The sequence below is a fragment of the Vipera berus genome (assembly GCF_964194415.1).
Source record: "Vipera berus genome assembly, chromosome: 1".
Classification (NCBI taxonomy): Eukaryota; Metazoa; Chordata; class Lepidosauria; order Squamata; family Viperidae; genus Vipera; species Vipera berus.
Genome location: NC_138202.1, coordinates 290,989,536 through 291,002,668, shown reverse-complemented (window position 1 = coordinate 291,002,668; position 13,133 = coordinate 290,989,536). Strand labels below are relative to the sequence as shown.

The 13,133-nt window shown below is 39.2% G+C and overlaps 1 long non-coding RNA gene across 1 annotated transcript in view; it reads right to left on the bottom strand.

Annotated features, from left to right (window-relative positions):
* LOC308661231 overlaps nucleotides 1-13,133 on the bottom strand; it is a 32,681-nt gene extending 19,548 nt beyond the window's left edge. Inside the window, exons 1-3 of the long non-coding RNA XR_014024919.1 lie at nucleotides 13,072-13,133; nucleotides 10,664-10,753; nucleotides 5,518-5,652 (exon numbers count right to left, since the gene is read on the bottom strand). This is a non-coding gene — a long non-coding RNA (uncharacterized lncRNA). The remainder of the gene's footprint in view (nucleotides 1-5,517; nucleotides 5,653-10,663; nucleotides 10,754-13,071) is intronic.

The window sequence follows — 13,133 nt, the reverse complement described above, 5'->3', positions numbered from 1 at the left end:
TGGGCCTCTTGTGCTAACCCACCCGCGCAGGCCCTCTCTCGTTCCCCCATGTGTAGTGGTCCCAGGAATGTGTGCTCCTGCAGAGGCTGTGGGCCCAACCCCAACCGGAGATGGCGGCAACCCCCCTCCCACCAGATCGTGGGGCCCCACCGGTCCAACCATGTGAGTCCTAGAATGACTGCCTCGGTCATGGATGGTACCACTATAAACTGCAAAGTTTCCCAGTGATCGCCCATCTCCAACCAGATCGGTTCGATGACGTGAGTGATGGGTGCCCCCCCCAAGAGAGACCCATCCACCTGTAGAAAGCGTAGGGGGTTAACCAGCCACCTCATTGTGGCCCCCAGTGCAACTACCACTGCCTGGCTCATAAGGCACCGGGTGCTACCTGAATCAACGAGGGCCTTATACGCTTTCTTCTGACCCGTATGGGGACTGACCAGCACCACAGGGAATACAAAGGGACAAACCAAAGCACTCACCATTGGGTCCTCGTCTAGGTCCTGTTCCTCCGGACTCTCGTACTGTGTGGGCTGTGTTTCCGCCGGCGTCTCCACCCGGACAGGAGCGGTTGGCCTGGAGACGTCCCCGCTTAATTGGTGAGCAGCTCGTGTCCGCTCCGCGGACCTTCAGGTTCCGGTCCCCCGTGCCGAGGAGACAGAAGGGGCTGGCCGGGCAGGAGGCAGTGGGCAATCGGCTGCCCGGTGTCCTGGTTGATCACACCTGAAACACCTCAGGGCAGCCCGTACTGGCTGGGAGGGAGGCCGCGGAGACGCCCCCACAGGCCGCTCCTCCGCTTTTGTCTTCTCGGTCGGCCGTCGGCTTCCAGAGGGAGGTTAGAACCGTCCCCGCACGTCCTGCAACCCCACGTCCAGCTCCACAGCCACACGGTACCACTCCTGCAGTCGCGCCAGGACGCCGCGTACCACACAAGCCCGGCGGAGAGCCCTGTCCAGGCCAGCCCTAAAATGGTGGACGAGGAGACACTCCGGCCATGAACGCAACTTCCCGGCCACCTTACGGAACTCCCTCACATACTCTACCGCAGGTCTGCCTCGCTGTCGTAGGGAAAGGATGTCGGCTTCAGCCCGCTGCACCCGTGAGATGTCCTCGAAACGGGCCCGTAACGACTCCAAGAACAAGCCAACATCCCCAAGCTCACGAGCGTGGTCACTGTATAAATCGGCTGCCCAGGCCGCTGCCTCTCCTTGCAGGCAAGCTGTTACTGCCACCACCATAGCCCGCTGGGACACGTAAGCCTGGGCATACTGGTCCATATGACCTATCACCTGGCCCAGGAACATCGCCAGGCGGTCGGGGTGGCCGTCGTAGGTAACTGACAAAGGTGGTGGTCCCCACACCACTCCGGGTCCCCATGAACCCACCTGCGGCCCCAGTACGGGAGAGGCTCCAACTAGCCGTGTGGTCGGTTGGCCAGGCCTGTCATCCGTCCCTGACCACATCCCCGCAGCACCTCGGCCGAGGCCTACAGGAGCAGAACCCTCACGGGGCACACCAAGACCAGGTTGGTTCTGGTAGGGTGGCGCGTCCAGAGATGAATGGGTCGGCCCAGCCCGTCCTGCCGGGGCCCCGGCAGGGGACCATTGGCCTGGCTCCTGCCCATCAGCCTCCCCAAACCTGGTCCGCAAAATGTCCATAGTCCGGTTGCCTGGGGTGGTGGAATAACTCCACTCCTCCCCATCATCCTCCATAAGGCACCACTCCCTCCAAACCGACGAGGGTCCCCTTAGCCGGGGTTTGTGGGTCTCCTCAAAACCTCTGTGGCTCAGGGCAGGGCCCAGCCACCTTCCTCTGCCGAGGCCTTGGCTTCCTGCCTCCCTCGGCTCCACTGCGCAGTCCTCGAGTAACGACAGCCGCTGTCTAGGCCGAACCGCCGGAAGCGCAACCTCTCCCACGTCCACCGTCCTGGAGGAGGCTGCACCAGCCCCGGCCCCCATCTCAGGCCCGGCCTCCTTCTCAGGGTCAACCGCTGGGGTGGCCCCCTGCAATCCCTCCGCCATAACAACTCACCCACTTGTCGCTCGGAAGGCAAGATGAAAGGGTGGAATGCTGGCTTACTCTCAAGCCTCGTCCGGAGAGCAGGAAAATCAAGCAACCGAGACGAATGCTGAGTTCTTCAGGAACGGTTTATTGAGCAAAAGCAAATAAACTCCAAAAGGAACAAAGCCAGCATTGGCTGCTACCCGCATCCAACACTGTTAAATACACGTTGCATGTACACGCCCACGGCCCACCCGACCGCACCCACATCCGCCCATCCCTTACTTAACGCCCGTTCCTCCCAAACACCTCCCTTTGTGATGCGTCCCGACATATAGTTTCATACACCTGGTCGAAAACGTGGAAAGAATGAATACAATCAACAAGAACTTTTCTGGGCACTTCTTCATTAGGAACAGTTAACACATTGGAAAGGCATATTACTGGCTAAGAATATTCACCATCATGAAATTAAGTGCAATTGGGCCAAAGTGCAATCAGAACATGTTTTATGAGATGACATAGACAATATTTGCTGTATCAAAAATCATAATTACTTCCATAATTCTAAAACTAATTAAAAATCATTTATTAACCCTAACCCTCTTTAGAAGCTGAAGTGGATAAAAAGAAAAAAAATGAAACATATAGATCTACTGTATTTGTAAAAAAAAAATAGTGCAATATCCCAGAATAATACATTCATTATAATATGGGATATTTCTCACTTGCTTATCTGCTTTTTTGCTTTGGAAATGACACAAATGTTTTCTCCTTCAGAAGAGAAGAAAGGATTCCTCAGTTTTATCATTTTTTTTCTCTCACCATACATCTTTGGTGAAAAGGTTTTAAAATTATAACTCTGCATTCCAAATATAAAGTACATCTGGTCTGGAACAGTCTTAAAGATACATATTTGCAAAAAGAAATGTCTACCCAACCTTGTTATTTAGCTGAAAATGAAGGAAAATTAGGAAACTCTCTCCAACCCCAACAAAATCTATTGGGCTAGAGCTAACATTACACAGATTATGTAATAGGATTTAGTTAGCTATAGTTACACTAGAGCAGGGGTGTCAAACTGCCGGCCCGCGGGCCAGTTTCATCATACTGAAGCTTTGCCCACCCCATTTGCCAGCAATGCAAAAAGAGTCATGATACGTTGCGAGACGTGATGTGGCAAGTTTGACACCCATGCGCTAGAGCTAACATTACACACAGTTCATATGAGTTCCATTATGTCTCCTATTCTTTCCATTTCCCCATATTCCCCCCAAATCTGGTTCCAAGAATTCCTTAATGTTCTGGAACAGATTTTAGAGATGCGCTGGCAGTAGACCAAGATAGACCACTGGTAGATCTTCACCCATCAGTACAGACTTACTGTTTCTAGAAATTTAGATTGCTGCCCAACCCTCTATCCAATCTAAGAATCCAGTACTACAGCATCCCTAATGGATAGCCATTCAGTCTCTGTTTGAATACCTCTAATTGATTCTTGAAGCCGTCAGTTCAATTGTAGTATTATTTTTTGTCTTTTAATCAAAATCAACTTCTTTGTAATGTAAACTTTCCTGTATTTTGAAACAATTGTGAAGCCTATATTCTATATGGCAGCATTTAGTTACATGAAGACAGTTATGTTTCCCTGTAGTATTCTCTTCTGCAGATTGAATATACCCAACTGTTCCTCATATATTTTTTTCTTTGAAGCCTGTTATAATCTTGGCTGCATACTCCAGTTTGTCAATGTCCTTCCTAAAATTTTATGTCTAAAACAAGATGCAATAATCTAGATGAAGTCCAACTAATACAGAACTGAGAGGAATAATAATATCTCTGCATTTTATTGATGCAGCCTAGAATATTTGCTTTTTTTGTAATTGCATTATATTGGCTCACATTTTGTTGATGATGCATCAAGACATGTAGCCATTTTTTTACTAGAATTTCATGTCATAATTTGCTGAAATCAAGGTATACTTTGTTCATTGCATTTAGATAAAGTAGATATGACCAACTAGCTGGTGCAAATACCAAGATGGATGCAAGTGAAGTGGGGCTGGCCCATTTAGTATGATCTGCTGCACATCTTGATCATATTTCATCATGACTGAGCTGTCTCTTAATTGGGTTCCTGGCAGAGCCGGGTGGTGGGGATGGTGTCAGAAGCTCAGGATCCTTTGAGGGATGGAATCAGCTGAGCTGGTTGCTTTTTCTAGTAGTAGCTTGAATGGGTTTTTTTCCCCCTGAAAGCTTGCACCAATTATTTAAGTATAGCCTCTCTGCACAGCACAGCGTCTTATTTTTTTTTGTAAGTACAAAAAGTGTTATGAGTGATGCTTTGTTTCTCCCTCATAGTCATTCTCTCCAAAAAGATTGGATTAGTTTACTGTAATTTATTCTGTATAAATGCACACTGCTTCTACCAAACAATGCATTCTTTTCTAAATGGCCACAAACTAAGCGTTTAGTAAACTACTCAAGTTTTGCCTGGTATAAGCTTGAGAGATAAAAACTGACACCAACTAGTATAAAGTAAGGAATAAAGAAAGAAATCAAATAAAAAGTAAAAAGTGCAAGAAAAGAAAAACAACTGAAAAATAGAAAAGAAAGAAAAAAGATATATAGAAATGGCTTCTATATATGCTTCACAGCAGCCAAAGGGACAAATATATTCTAATTTCTCCTTCTAAAGTGATATCATTTACTCTTCTTTCTATAATCTATCCTATCTAATCATCAAATCATCATCCTATCTAATAAAACCATACATCACAAGAATCTTTCCATCTCTGTGCTTACAGTAATTTTGCCACAGTGACCATATATTGAAATACTCTTGCATAGCTTTTTTCTAATTGTTTATCCATTAATCCTAAAAGGAAAATAAATTGAATATTGATCTTTAAAATTAACTGTATCAAATACGTACTTGAATCCATTTTTTAAAGCTTAAATCCATTTTTTAAACTCCAAGCATAATAAAATGCCCTTTTATGTTTTTCATATTGCCAACTTGCATTTGAACATATCTAGATATTTTTTCTGGCATCGTGTACCAATAATATTAGCTTATGAAGGTTTTCCTTGAGATCATAATGCAATGTTAAATAATATTTTATATGTTCTTCTTGATTTTACTTATGTATTTTTATATATTTATTAAATATGCCACCCATCTGTGGGCAACATAGAATTTTAATTGTACGCCTCCCAGAGTCACTCACTCTGTGAGGGAGATGGATGGTTTCTACATTTGATAATAAAATAAATAAAAATAAATAAAGTTCAACCCTTTTAACCACACATTTCCCATTGATCCATCTATATATTATAACCAAAATTCTTAGTCTACTTTATCATACATACTTTAGCCTGTTCTTCCTCTGTTCAAATATCAACAAAAGTTCATACATTTTTAATCTGTGTATGTACCGGTACTCCTCAACCTATAATCACAACTGAGTCCAAAATTTCTGTTGCTAAAGGAGACATTTGTTAAGTGAGACTTACCCCATTTTATGATTTTTGTTGCTACAGTTGTTAAGTGAATCATTGCAATTGTTAAATTAGTAACACAGTTAAGTGAATCTGGCTTCCCCATTGACTTTGCTTGTCAGAAGGTTGCAAAAGCTGATCACCAGGACACTGCAACAGACATACATATGAACAGGTTGCCAAGCATCTAGAATTTTGATCACATGACCAAGGAGATGCTGCAATGGTCATAAATGTGAAAAAAGTCATGTCACTTTTTTCAGTGCTGTTGTAATTTTGAACGGTTACCAAACAAACTGCTGTAAGTCAAGATTACCCGTACATTAATACATTTTAAATCTCTTTTTGAACACAGGGGAAAAAAAGGCTTTTCTCCGTCCTCTAGCATTATGCTTGGCCTTCACAATTCCTCAAAGGTCACTGAAAAGATGTGGCAAGTTGATAACCAGAAACTCCTTCAAAACTCTTGAATGTAACTGATCTGGTTCTGGAAACTAACTCATTCATGGTAACCTGATACTCTCCACCTATCATTTTACTTTGAATTGCCATTCACTTTTACCATCTGTTCTGTTTAGGACCATTTGGGATAAGACTGAAGCAAAGTACAAGCTGAGGAGCTAAATACTCTCCCAGTCATCTGTTTCTCTCCTGTCACTCAATATCTTCTCACAGGAAGTCAGAACAGACAGATAAAAATGGAGGCGTGTTTAAACTTCACCAATGAACAGATGAAACCAGGGGAAAGGGAAGAGGCTTCTGGAAGAGATGAGGAGAGATTGAGAATAGAGAGAAAAAAGCTATGATGGTAAGCTCTGGAAGGTGAGACACAAGGAGCTGGAGACCAGACATAACCATTTTGTAAAAAAAAACACAAAACCAAATGAAGGCAACTGGCCAGCCGGAGAAAAGGAATATAAGCAGGATGTTACAAAAGGGCAGGAGAAATAAAATCAAATTTTAAATGTAAGTTTACATGTTTATATGTGCAAGTGTAAGTGTGTGTGTGTGTGTGTGTGTGTGTGTGTGTGTGTTTGTATGTGTATTGCTTCAGATTCTTAACCTTTGTAGAAGTTCACTATTACTAAGGTTGCTTGTATCTGCAATAAAGTATATTATCTACTCATTTGGATTGTGGCCACAAAGGAGAGGCCAAAATTTGAAGTACATATAAAGACTGTCTTGCAATCCCACTATTGTGCATCAGAATTCAGAGGTAACCCCGGTAAACCAGAGAGCCCAGACAGTGAACTAGTGAACCTAAACAGGAAGAACAAAATCCAACACAACTAGTGATCCCTATACTAACCCTTCCCCAAGATTCTGTAAATATTGTTGAAGTGCTGTAGCTCTCCCATATGAATAACTTCTATGTTCAACAAGTACAATGGGAATCTAAGCAAACTTACTGCTTTCCTCACTGAGTGTGAACAATGTTTCTCTGAGACCAGATGTCTTCCTCACTGTCTGAATACACATAGAATTTCTAATTAACACAAGTGAATAAGCTGTGAAATGGGGCAATTCCACTTCTGATTCATAGCCTAGACATGTATAACCAGACTAATTTTATGGCATGCCTGAGAGCTCACTTTGATGATCTAGTCAAGCAACTGACTACCAGCCCCGAAACCCATTGCCTACAACAATGTAAACATCTGTATAAGAGTATGCCGCCTCATTTCAGTTGGTAATACAAGATGTGGCTTAATGATTAGTTCAGAGATACTATCAGATGAAATATGGGACACCTTTATCAATTAAGGCACCCTAGAAGTTATGACAGTATTAATCAGCATCTGCTTAGGCACTTACAGTATGGAAGACTGAAGGGAATGCAGCAGAGTATTTTTCTGATTGGAAAGGAAGATGCCTGATTTTTTTTTATTGCTCCTTTTTCCTCTATCTACATATGTGAAGTAAAAATTACTTGTTTGTTTGTATCCCATCTTTATTAGTTTTACAAATAACTGAAGGTGGCAAATATATCCAATACACTTTCCTCCTCAAAGCTGAACCCATGCATTTGAGTTACAACTTATCCTTGAGAAAGGTTATAGCATGTAAAGGCTATATTTATATTGTGGAGAACCTGACCATTTTGTATATGAGTGTTAAGAAACATACAAACACAGACACCCAGAAATTAAGACATATCTGTGGGGAAGGAACATATTTTGCAAGCAAAGTCCTAAATGCTCCAATTCTGACTTGTCTGGAAACAAGGCAGTCTAGCTCCCAATGGTTCACAAGCAGAAGAAATCAGAAGTTGCAGAGTCCAGTCATATAAAGATATATAGAGCAACACATCAATGTTTAATCTTTCCTAATGCTTTATAAATCTGGTCTGTTCTTGAAATATAGGCTCAGGTTTTAGTTAGTTGGGACTCGGTGGCAATATCATTGAATTCTCTGCTATGCCTACTCATCATATCCAACTAGTGATACTTTCCAACAAGTAATTAAATTCACAACACAAATTATGAAATTAAGCATTTTTTTTTAAAAAATGAAGTATATCTTACTCATGAACTTATTAAAACAATTAGGCGATGTGCATAATTGTTAAAGGTCTTATACAAAAGTTTTGTATACGTATATTTCTTGATATTTACCTGTATTTATTTTAAGACATCTTCTTTTTAAAATCATTTAACATTGTAATAAATCAAGGAAGTAAATAACAGGCATTGAAGATCACCAAATTAATGCTTTAGTCTGTTAAAGCATCTGTTCAGCGCCCTATTTGAATGTTGGCATTACTAGAAGGTGGCTGAATCTTTTGTACTAATTGTGCTAGTTTCAAATATCTATTCTTTGCTAAGAAATACTCCTTATTTTAAGCTATGAAGGAAAAATATTAAAAAGATTAATAATTGAGCCAGCTTCTGTGCCAAAGAGACTGATACACGTTGGCAGAAAACCTTACTTTTTTATGTGACTCACACATTGTGCAACCTATTACCATATACAGTATTATACATGGAAGGATAGTTGTATGTTTATATAAGAATGTGTCGGCATCACAATGTAAGTTCTGTTAATTCAGAACTCCTGCAAATTTCACTTAATTGGCCCAAGTGATATAATGCAGCTTAAATCCCACAAAAACATCTTATCAGCCACCTATAATTTATTGATAGAATTTTCTTGACATTATTACAAATCCTGACTAAAGAAACCACTAAAGCAATGATTTTTTTCTATTGATAAGGAACAAAGAAATGAAAGTTATCTACCTTCAGTATATTTACTCAAGTTCTTCAAAGGCTTTATAAAAACTTAATAAAGCTAACAACAATTAAAATCAATGAGTGTCAATCATCAATTAAACATTGAAAATTGCATAAGTCCTCAAAACTTTCACTGTATAGGTCTGCTATTTTAGGAATAAAGTTCAAAAGGGCTATGTTTAATAACAAAGCTCAGTCTTGAGTAAACAGTGAATACTGAACCAGTCTTTCTAACATCACAATGTTTAAGGTTTGTTTTTTATTCTTATTAATTCTGCTATGTAATTTGCCTAACATTGCATTTATATTTACAGTGACACAGAAGCTGATTAAGTAAATAACCCTTGCTGTCACTTGGAACAGGCAAATGATAGCCAATGTGCACAGGAAGATTCATGTTGTAGAAAATATTTAACAAGCCATGAATATTGAATTAGAGTCATGATTACTTATCTTACTTTAGAACAATAAGAAGTGGGAAATGAGTTGACATAAATGCATAAGTGATGAGTTCTGTGCAAAAGAATTACTTGGAAAAGTCTGAATTATAATGCTAAAATGTTAAGTATGCTGAACATGCACATCTTTAAATTATCAGTCTTGACTTATTTCCAGCAGTGACAGTGTAATAGTATGTGGGAATGACCTTGAGGGATGAGGGGAAGAGATGCTGCCTAGGAAATAGATAAAAATATGTGTGTGTTTGTGATGTGTAGCTTGCAGCTGCATAATGGATAGAGAATGAAACTTAGAAGGGTCTGTCCTAACTTCTTCTCAGACTGTAAAAAGAGACATAGGAAGATTTGTACTTTCGTACTTGTAAGAGTCTGATAATTAATGTAGCTTCACAATAAAGTAGACTTAGATCATCTGGTCCATTTCCTGTCTGGTCTACTGACAAGCTGACAGACATTCACACAAGCTGTCCTGCTTACTAGCAATCATACTTCTCTCACTATATATGTGCTACTTGTAGGCATAGACATACCACACTCTTTCCCTTGCTATCCAAATCCACCAGATCATGGATTTATTCCTAGTTTATGGCTGAGGCAGTTGGAAAGAGGAGTGTTGTGCAATCCTGGTCTACAGAGTCGGAATTGATATTGATATACAAGCACTTAAAAATTTCTTATAAGATATGCAGAAACAAAAAATATCTAAGAAAAAGAAAATGTATTAGCTAACAAAACTAAATAGAATTCTACACAGTCATGTAATATTCACCTTACACACAAACCAACTTCCTATAACAGGTTGATCAGGCATTGCTTAGGGGGAATGAGAACCATCAGATCTTGACACAAAATAAAGCATTTGGACATAGGATGAACCAATGGATAAAGAGACATTTGCTTTCTTTCCAGGCAGAATTGAAGGAAACTTAGCCCTTCCAAAATCCTAGCTTTTATATAGTCTGTATTGTTGGGTAGACTTCTGCTCTTGGCACGCAGCTAAGGATCCTGAAGTAAAATTCCCTTGGCAATTTTAGAACTCTACCCAGAAATTTCAAGATGTTACCTTAAACCTTATTTGGAACCTTCACATCCCTGCAATGTCACTGATGAAATTTCCTCGCCACCTCTGTGCCTGTATCATAGTGGTTTTCAGACTATTTTTTTATCACAAAACTAATTTTTATCAACGTACTATCTTATCAGCTGATTCTATGATAAATCATTTAAAATACAAAGATCATGTATGGTAGATACAGAAATAAAACAAATCACAAATATCTCTCATTAAAGAAGATTTTCAACTTGGTTTTGAACCATCTCAGAAGCAAGGGAATTCCAGACCTACGGTAGATAGTTCTTCAAAATATTTTTATATCACATAAACAATATAGTTAGAAAAGTTATCTAAATGGGGCACAAGTGAGAGTACAGACTACAATATATGAAAAGTTTAAGTCTTCTATGTAATACCTTGTGTGGAAGTGCTTTGTCAATAGAAGGGAGGATGATGGTTTCCTTCTTCCTATGTACTCTCAAAATCTTTTCTGAAGAGTTGAGAATCTTCAGGATAGAGAATGGAAATCACAGGGTGAACGAAAAAGTATTTCACTTGAGTGTCTTCAGTATTCTCATACAACTTTGAATTTCATCTACCAGGAAATCAGTAAAAACACTACAGCACTGGTGTAATTTTTTTACTATGACTCATCACACTGGGATGTACAGTAGATCCCCATTATCTTCATGTTATCAAGTCCATATTATGCTAGGTTGATGTGGCATTATGTTCACAAAATCTGAGAAAAAGAAGTTTACCCTCATATTCATTAGTTGAAAGTGCTTTTGAATGGTGCTGCAATTGTTCACCAGCTAACTTATCAAGGAAATATCTAGATTATGAATCTAAGAGGTCAGAGAAAGCTGAAATCTATCCATTTATTTATTCCTCACATTTCTATCTCACAAACATTCAACAACTGTCATTTGACTGAACCCTGGAAAATGCAAGATCTACTGATTATTATGCTGTCAGAAAATATTTTAGAGGTATTACAGATAAGCACAGAACTTCCTATCCTTGAACTTGTTTTGAACAATTACTACTATTAATTAATACATACATCTAGCATTCTAGCCTTAGTTAGACCAACATTCCTTTAGCTATCAGTAAGTATGTATTTTGGACAATTCCCCAATTAAGACATGTTTTCTGAACATGGTTGGTACAATTTTAGCTGTTAGATATTAGCTCTAATTGACTAATCAAATAAAGCTGGACATTGCATAGGGCTTTTGTCCTTGCTTATGATTTTTACATGTATTCTTTCTTTTTGTGTAAGATTGACTTAAAATTTAGTTATCTTCCTTATGGATAAATATAGTAGTTTATCATATTAATTATCTATAATCAATTCCAAAGTTTACCATAAATGCTATTTCCCCCCCATAAACATAAGTTTCCAAATTTAATTTCACTATCTCTTAATTTCAGTGGATAGAAAAGAATGAAAAATGCATAGATTTTCTTAAAAGGAAGAAATAAAGGACTACAGTATATATTAGCTTTCAAAGCAAAAAGTAAAATAATTAAAATAGATTTTCATGAAAACTAGTTGATCTGTAGAGAAGCATGAGAACTAGATCTATCCATTCATCTGTCAGTCTATCTCAAAAACTTAGGTTTGGACTTCTGATTTGGTATGGCAGCATTCTGATTCATAGTCTCAATACTTTAACTGTTATTTATTTATTTATTTATTTATTTGTTTTTATAAACCGCCCTTCTCCCGAGGGACTCGGGGCGGTGTACAGAGTAAGGTAGGTATACAGATTGAACAATAGTGAAAAACAATAGTAAAAACAAACTGGGACCCCAATTAGAGCTATCAGGCCAGGCCGGACTGCTGGAACAGGTAAGTTTTTAAGTCGCGCCGGAAGGTGCGGAGGTCGGGTTAATAGGACTACTCATATTTTCATTGCTTTATTGATTAATTGGTAAACCGAAAATACATTTTGCCTTTTTTTCTTAACCTGTTATTCTATGGAGATAAATTATGGGTTAAAATTTCATAGCAAAACCATCTTCTCTCCTCTGTTTGAAAAGGAATGGCATTTCAGAGAAATCCTACAGTTGAAGAACAGCAAAAAATTGTATTTATTCCTGGCTCACAAGAGGTACAGTCCTATCAAGATGATGTTATTAAAAGCCCTTGCTCATAATGTTGTTTTTCAGAATAGCTGAATTTATACAAATTGCAGTGGATGAAATGATATAGAACTTTTTGGAGACAAAAAGGAAATTTGATTTTCTAGAGCACAAAGTATCAAGAGTTAAAAGCTTTTGTGATAGATTTGTAGTTTAAAAAAGTCACCCAGCTAAAACATTCTGAAAAACAATACTTTGTTTCACAAATGTTGATAATGTTGACAATAAATTAACCTGTTTAATATGAAGTGACCCATGTACAGGCTCAACTTTGTAGACATCATTTATGATTTCTAAAAAGTAATTACTGTAAAATGCTTAGCAATATTAGTATTTAGCATACTTTATGAAAGAGATCATATATATTTTCACTGAAGTTGGAATAGAAGTAGGAAATTGAAACTGCTTATAGTGTGAGCTTCTCATCCAGAAACTCCAACTGTGGTTAGGTTTTTGAAAGATTTACAACTCTGTGTTTATCTTGGCAAGCAGGATCATTGGGATGGAACGTAAAGAAGATAATTTTTCCACATCTGCCTCCATAAACAATTCAGAAACACAAGCTATTTTGGTGTGAAAAAAATACAGTACAGGAAGTCCTAATCTTACAACCATTAGTTTAACTACTGTTTACTGGCACTAAAAATGACTTACGACCAGTCCTCATACTTACAACTGTCACAGAATCCCCAGTTTCTAAATCATCTTCAAAGGCAGCCCTCATTGCAGTAGTCT